Raw genomic sequence first — 8,651 nt, 5'->3', positions numbered from 1 at the left:
GTTTGAACCATATAAGTTGTCTGCTAAGAACTGGTAGTAAGAATCAGTGCTTGTGTGATTCAAAGAATACATCTGGCCAAGCTAATTTTAGTCCTGTGATAAATCACAGGAAATTTAGTAAGTAGTAAGTTTTCAAAAAAAACCCACAAACAAACAAACAAACAAACAAAGAAAAAACCCAAAAAACAAGGATATGTGTTAAACTTCTCTTTTTCTATTATTGCATCTGCATTATTACTGCAAGAGCCTCCATGGTGAGATAACAGAAGGAATTTTTCATAGTCTGTCCAACTTTTCAGCATTAGAGTGAAAATCATATCTGTTTATATTCTTATATTTCATGTGTTACTGACCTGGTAGCTGTTGTAATAGTGAGCTGAAGTGCAGAGAAAAAGGCATTTTGATCCTTAGATATACAGAGACAATCTGAAAGGGGTTTTCTAAGCCTGTCCCTACACAGCTTTTCCATTTTGCATTAAATATTCAAACACTCACTAGGCCAGACAGAGGTAGTGAGATTTCTGTGCAGGCTGACAGCTAAGGCATGACCAAGAGATGGGTACCTGCTTTAGTGCTTGCTCTAGTGAGCAGGTAAATATTTTATAGAAACAAGCAGCTTCAATAAGACAAAAGATCAGAAATTCGCATCAGACCTGTAACCCAAATAATTCCAGTTGACAGTATGCTCTGTTAAACCAGCATTTTGCAGTACCCAATGTATGCTGCCCCCTATTTCATTATACCTGGAATATTTTCTAATTCCTCTTATTTCATATATTCATTTTCCAATTATTTCAAATTTTGATCATCACAAAAATGATGTGATGATCAAGCCTGAAAGCAATGACAAGCCTAAAAGCATCTATAAACCTCAGGTTTATCTTTGAAGAAGTTCGTATGTATTTCCAGTAGTTCATTTTGTTTGTTTGTTTGCTCTTTATTTTATTCTGCATTTTAACCAAAGGCAATTATGAACTTGTACAACTTGAGTTTCATCTATATCATGTTTCGTCCGGATCATAGTCCTAGACTTGTGTAATATCCAGCCTAATGCATGGACTGGGAGGTGTGAGTCAGCTGGGAAGTGTGACTAAGGGGTGAAAAGGAACGCTTTCTAAACCACTTCCCACATGTGAAGACAACACCTTCTAGCTCTGTGGTAAAAGCCAGCTTCTTAAGCCATCCCCCAGCTGCCTCTGCGTTAAAGCACTCTGGCCACAAGATTTAAAATGTTTGCTTAAAGCACTGTGGCTCGAACTGGCGGTTTGACACTGAGTTGTGATCAGCCCTGAACACTCAGGCATGGGTTGGTTTTCTTGTTCTCTGGGAGACAACACCTAAGAGTAGAGATTCAGTCTAAGACACCTCAGTATCCTTTGCTGTCTATCTCTGCTTCTCAGGACAAGTTTCGGTTGACTATTTCTCTTTCCACGCTGCCCACGATGGAGCACACTCTGCCTTAGGGCACCTGGCTCCTTGTTTCCTAGCGTGAGCATCACCGCCAGGGCTCGGGGTGGGTGTGGGTGCTGGGTGCGAGCGTGCAGCGTGCGGATCTCAGGGGACATGTGGCTCCGGGGGCAGCCACAGAGGCAAACGGTTTGACAGAGCCCGAACAGCTGCGTCCGTGAGGCACAGAATCACAGGCCTCCTCACGGGCTGCGGGGGCTTCAGCACCGTCTCTGTCCTCCACCACATCCCAGCCTGTAATTGCTCAGGTGAGGCTGCGGGGCACACAGAGACACCCCGTGCCGGAGGAGCACGGCCTGCGGGGCGCTCCTGTGCTCACAGAGCTCGCTGGGCACATCGACAAAGTGCCACCGCTGCCGTGGGACACCGGCAACGCGACACACCGATGGCACGGCTCGCTCCACTGGGATAATCAGCACATCCCGCCTGACTCGGGTCCATGGCCGCAGAAAGAGCTGTTGTCAGTGCTTAATCGCTCTGCCACCCTGTGGCCTTTTCAAGAATTTAAATATGAAAATGCCAATTAGAAAATTGTAGTGAATCGATACTCCACAAAAGAAAAAGACTGTTAAATTAAGCTAATTTTATAAAGGAATAATCTTTAGACAAGACAATCTTTGCACACAATCAAAAACACAAACATATTTGACTCCATCATTAATTTCCCTCCCCAATGAACACCAAAAATAACTGCCCAATCTAGTAAAAATGAAAAAGTCAGTAAAACACTGGATAATTCAATATTCATTTTCAGGAAGGCACTCTGCAAGTATTTGTCGGAGACTTCCTGGGTTGAGATGGAAGGAATAAATTTGTGTAGTCCCTCAGAGTTTTCTCCCTGTATTACAGTCGCTTCACAGCAACTGTCAAAGAGACAAGACCTTCCCTCCCTGTCTGCACCGACTGCTCTCTCTGGAGAGGAGCCCTCCAAATTGCCACTGTTAAAGATGTCAATACAGAAAACTCACCCAGAAGCATCTCAGGAGGCCCACTTACTGCACATCCCCACTGCGGAATAGGATCAGCTACACCTGTATTTTTTCTGTAACGCAATTTGGCAGACTCCAGTGTGCACTCCCCCAGGAATGGAACCTGCATAGAATTTTTAGTTAAAGCATTTGAAGTTTTTTAATTGCCTTTGATGTTCCTCTCATTCAAATAATAAAATTTTGGAGGAAAGCTCATTTCCCTCTCTGAAGACGGGCTTAAAGGGAAGTATTTTGCCTCATGCCTCACACAGGATCTCTTCTGAAGCAGTTCATGATGACAGCAGTCTCATCATCCACTTACCAAGCAATTTCCCAGGTTGAGGCAATTCTGTTAGGTTAGGTCTGTGTCAGAACTGATGACCCAGCCTCCAGCACATAGGCAGGAGAAGGTGAAAGGAGAAGAATCTCTTCTAAGTGTACAGGCAGTGAACTTTTCTGAGTCAACAGTGACTGGGGATCTGAGAGGCCAAAACATCCAGTGAATGGAACATTACTTGTGCTATCCTGGTTATAGCCTACACGTTATGGCAAATTGTTCAACATCTCAAGACATTGACAGCCCTTTTGATATACTCACTACTATTCATTACTCACAGAGTTGTAAAAAAAAAAATCGAGATACTCATTTAGACAATGATTACAATGGAAAAATGTTTGTCCTCTTAACAAAACCCAGTATTCAGCAGCAGGAGAAAAAAATAAAGATGGTTAGCATCTTCACAGAAAAATATCAAAAAATATAATAGACATGGGATGCTTTAGGCATAGGCCCTAGTACCTGGTGAGGGGGGTAGATGGAAATCTTCAGAACAAAATGTTTCCTGCAGAGATATCTGCAGAGTTTTTCCATTTTCATGTCAGGTTGATGGTTTGGGGCTAAAAAGGACATGGGATTAGAAGGGCTTCTAAGTATATTGGGGAGCAGGATGGGAAGGGTATAGCCTGCTCATCTAACATGTCAGCATCGGGAAGAAAGTTGAGAATGACAAAATTGAGTGAAATGGTAATTCTTCAACAGTTACAGCCCAAGACTGCATTATTCATCACAACTGAGAGTGAAACTAGAAGGTCCTACAAGCAGAAGCATGAGAAACACCTAGAATGTAACAGAATCAGATATCTGTTCTGCAGCTCATTCCAGCATTAGATTTGTTGGACATAATTTTTGTGATGTGTTATTGTATTACATTTTATTCTTTCCCACGTAAGGCTTCTGCTCCCTTTGTTACATGAGCTTTTCCCATATTGGCTTCTTCTCATTTAAGTTTTCATCTTGCCATTTTTCACTGTCATTTTCCTGTGCCACTCTATACCTCCATTGTATTCTCTATACAAATAAAATACTTGATGCATTTTCCTGCTTGGGTTTTAAAAAATATTTTGCATAAAATAGCTATGGTTTTCACACTAATTTGATTAATCTATTTATTTATTTTAGATTCATACAGAAAGTGTAAGTATGTAGTTTGCTGGGATATATTTGTAGTATATATCCCCAGCATTGCCTTAAAAATTAATAATAAACCACCCACTTTCTGAGGCTACTGCTATGCAGATAGCATCTAGTCAAGAAGTGAGATGATGGAATAACTTGCCAGATGACACATACTGGTATTTAGGTTGTCAGTATTAATAAGGTCTGCAGACTGAAAATAGCCACAAAATCCTCTACACAGTATTAAAAAAACCCTACGTTTGTTTGCATTTATCTCAATATTAATTTACCTCAATATTAATAATAACACCATTTTAAATATCTCTAGCAGGAAGTGGTTTATGTGATTAAATTTTAGGGCCTGCAGTAAAGTATTGCTGCTAATTTTCCCAACTAGCAAAATCATCTGAGTCTGAATTACAGGCTTTGCTGTGGTAGAAGCACTCTGGAGATCTATCCACAAAATGATGTACAGGGAGCAAAAGATTTTAATGATGTACTCATGCATGAAATAACATGGCTGCCTGACATATATTCTAAATTTAAAAGGGTCCCTGTAATTATTACATTATTGAAAAAAACAGCTTGCTCTTTCATGCCAATGTGAACAAAGATCACAGCACCTTCCCCCACCCATGGCACCATTTTTACCCTGTGAGGACATGCTGTGCAGCAATGAATGTCCCAGCTAACTGGCTGAGACTGGGAGAAGCTCTGAATGTAGGCTGGGTACCAGCTTGCTCAGGTTTACCCCACCTTATCTTCAAATCAGTGTTGCATGACTGATCCTCTGTCTTTGTTTGCAATTACACATGCCGTCCCTGCAAAGAAATAACATAGCAAAGAAACAGGTCTCTAATTGCTGGTTGTCTCATAAGCATTGAGCATTTGGGTTCTTGCTTGTCACAACAGTGTGCAGTGACATTCTCAAAGTCATTTCCAAATTGTCTTGACCATGTTTGAGCTCTGACTATTCGGTGTATGCTTTCCAGCTTTGTGGTTGAGTGTTTCTTCTCCAGTATTTCCAGGCCAGAACCAATTGTATGTCACCAAAACATTCCAAGCTATTGTATGGTTTACATGAATATTTAGGTTTGGTTACACCTGTTTATTTTCTCCTAATTTGAATATATGTGTTTTGCATCTCCCTGGTGGCCTGTTAAGACTGACAAGACAGCCTTGGCTGAGGTAGCAATGAGCTATCTGGTTATTCTACTAATTGGCTGAAATTTTCTCTGTTTGAGTCTTGGACTCATTAGCTCCTGCTTTGTGGTGTTTTTCTGGCTGACATCATCAGGTACGATGGTTTTACTGGGGTACAGTAATACAAATGAACCAAGGTCTGCAACAGAGAATATGCAAGCCACTGTTCTGCTATTTTACATTTCACTACAAAAAAAAAAAAAAAAGTTTAAAAAATCAAAGTATGTCTCAATAACCAACTCCAATGGAGAGCAGAAGAGTGTGTGCTCTGGTGACTTAGGGGGTCTGAATTTATTTAGGATCCTGAGTTATGACTAAAACCTAAATATTGTGATTAACAGAGACAAGCACATCTTTATGAACTTGTTTAACTCTTCTAACTCTTCTGTGAATCACAGTAATTTGACTTTCACCACATCTCCCAAATTTCTCAATGTGTTGCATAGAAATTCATTCTCTCCTGTTATCCATTACTTTCTGTTCTTTTCATCATTATGTATTTCATCATTCATGTTCATTTTCATCATTATATATCCCCAGTTCTTATATTTAAGACAGACTAGACAATCATTATTTGGGATATGTGCACCATGGATTTATTCAATAGCACAATGATATTTTCTGTTTGGACTTTTCTCTTTCTTGTTTTCCTAGGAAGGAAATGTGACACAGTCATTGTAGACAGTCATTCTCCCAGTGTCTCACAGGAGTCTGTGATGTGCTGAAAGAGCATTCAGAGCTCTAACCCCAGTCACACCTAGAGCTTCAGTGGTCATCTCCTCAGCTACCTCTGTTGTACTTTAAAGGACATCTGTAAATTTCTAGTGTGTACATCTTTGTCATTTGAACACCCCATTTCATGTAGCCCTATTTTCTCACTACATTTTACTACAGAGCTCCAAGCACTTGAATTGCAATCACACTGGGAAGTCATCCCCCTAACACGCTACCTAATGACTAGAGCTTGACAGTGCTACTGTGCACTGTTATCTCCTGCTTCATCATTCTGTGTTTCAATGTGGAGCTTTGGAGTTATTTCTTTGATTTCATTTGTCACAGATGCCCTTCATTCATTTAATGGCTCACATCCCTGATGTTTGAGTTCTGGGAAAGACTAAACAGGGCCAAGGACTTCAAAGGCAAGACTATAACAATCGTCAACGATCCCTTTTTTGTTTGCTAACTTCACTCAAACACATTCCATTAACAGTAATTTCCATTAACACTTGTCAGTTGAAAAACTATGTCAAAGCTCATCTTGCTTGAGGCTTGACTTCATTCCTGCCCTGTCCCCAGCCCAGCTGAGGATGCAAAGGCTATTTGGCAGTTCAGTCTACATGTCCCTTATGCTGACAGGTGTACACCTTCTACCTCACACTCATAGCAGCCACTTAAGGCTCCAATGGGCACCTGGGTGGACTGACAGCAGCTGGCGATTAGTTAAGTCAGGATGGCTGAATTTACTGCTTCCTCAAGTCAGGATGGCTGAATTTACTCTTGCTTCCATTCTCCTGCAGGTGAGTTTCACCCCTGCTTGTACCACGATGTTAGACGCTCCTGCCCCCTGACATTTTCAGTCCACCAGACCAGCTCAAACTGAAAACAGAAATCATTTATGCTATAGCAACTCCAAAGCAAATAAATAACCCCACAGCATCAATATAAAATTTCAGGATCTTACCAAGCTCTCTTGCCATAGCATGCATTTATGAGCATGCCATGCTTATAAATTGACAGCAACATTGATAGTTCATCATCTCATTTTCTCTGCAATTCAAATTCATTGAATGATTCATCCATGTTTCAACTTCATGAGTTCCTAGACAAACCTGTTTTTGTCAGGTCACAGCTCTAAAGCAATCTCAGTGAAAACAGATGCATAATACCAGCTGTTTCCTGAGAAATGAGACATCTCTATAGACTTATGTCCATGTGTTTGGTGATAGGCCAGTTGGCTTCTGCCTCTTAGAATGGATCAGAGCTGATTCCCCCAAGTAGGGGTTTCAATATATCATCCAGCCACTGATTTCTACCAAAATTCCAAGAAATTTACATGCCAAATCTGCTTGACCTTAAACAGCAACTTCCAAGGGTAAACAAGGGACAGACAGAGAAAGATGGCAGACAACACAAGCACATACATTTCAGTTCCAACATATATATAATTTTATTTATATATATATAAAGCATCTTCAACCAAAACTACCAGGATAAACAAAACTGATTAGAAAAATTAATAACTGCTACAAATGTTCCTGACCACAGATCAATGCCAACTCCTGAATAACATCCAGTGATTTAATTCCTATTGAGTTTCTCTTACATAAAAGATCTCTTATGGAAAAAACTCCATGAACCCATGCCTTGGATTCAGTTTCTTGGCTATACCAGAACTTTTTTTACAAAATGAAAAGTAGAAAGAACAAGAAACATGTATGCAAGGTCATTGGAAAATTGCACAAATTAAGGTATAAATTAAAGCCATCACAAATAAGCCTAGTAACTATTTCAACATTTACTTGGTAAAAAGTGATTTTCTGGTTTACCTGAGGTGTGCATGAAGAAATTTTCATTAAATCAAAATGTAAGTCTCAAATAAGGCTATACACATATCAGTTTGCACCTACGCATTAGTAGAAACTAGCCAAAGTTGGAGTGTCTCTGGTTTCCTGTGTGCACAATGACGGTATTTCCATCTGCCAAAAACTGAAATAAAACATGAAAACATGACCAATGTCTAAGTCTTGAACAAGCCACTGCACAAGTGTGTGACAGAGATAACTGCCTGATAACTTCAGCCAAAGTTTTCTCCAAGGCCAATTGCCCCTCCGGAACCACTCAGGCATCACCTTCTGAAGACAGAAGATGCCTGACTCAGTCACATACAACAGCTGATCTCTGCCAGGCTGGGACTGAACGAAGCCAGCTCCATCCCACCAGCTCCTGCTCCTGGTTCCCACATAATAGGGGTTACAACCTCCTCATCTGGGTCATTTGGTTCAGACTTTTACCAAGCACAGAGGAACTCTGCAAGTGGATAGACATAACTTAGGAGCACTGTTTCTAGCTGATGCACACAGTGGCAGCTAGAACTAACACACAATCAGGCTGAGTGTTAATATGTCCTGCAGCAAAAATCAGTGAGTGTCTGAGGAGCCAGTTGTCCTGGACAAGCAGGGAAGAGGCATCCTGTGCTGCTTCTTGCAGAAGTCTAACTCGTTGCTGCTTCGCTGCTGTGTTCTGAGCCTCTGCTTCTGTTCTTTTCTTGTGGTTTAAGAATGTCAGTAGACTTCCCCTTGAATGTCTGAGCTGCAGACTATTTCCATTGCAATAATTGCTCATGCCTGTGGCTTCCACTCATTTGTGTCATGGCTTTAGCTCAAGCACTTCCTCATGGCTTCCTCTGGCAGATGTAGCCACATCAGGCCACAGCAAGAGCCTGAGCTGAGCCCTGAGTCACAGGGAGACAAACCTCTGTGTGGAGGCTGTGCAAGCCCTTTCCTAAGGGGTCATGCATGGATGAGAGCCTGCAAGTAGCTGCCCTCGGTCAGAGTGTC

This window comes from Pyrgilauda ruficollis, unplaced genomic scaffold (assembly GCF_017590135.1).
Source record: "Pyrgilauda ruficollis isolate IOZ18807 unplaced genomic scaffold, ASM1759013v1 scaffold25, whole genome shotgun sequence".
Lineage (NCBI taxonomy): Eukaryota > Metazoa > Chordata > Aves > Passeriformes > Passeridae > Pyrgilauda > Pyrgilauda ruficollis.
This window is presented reverse-complemented; position numbering follows the sequence as displayed.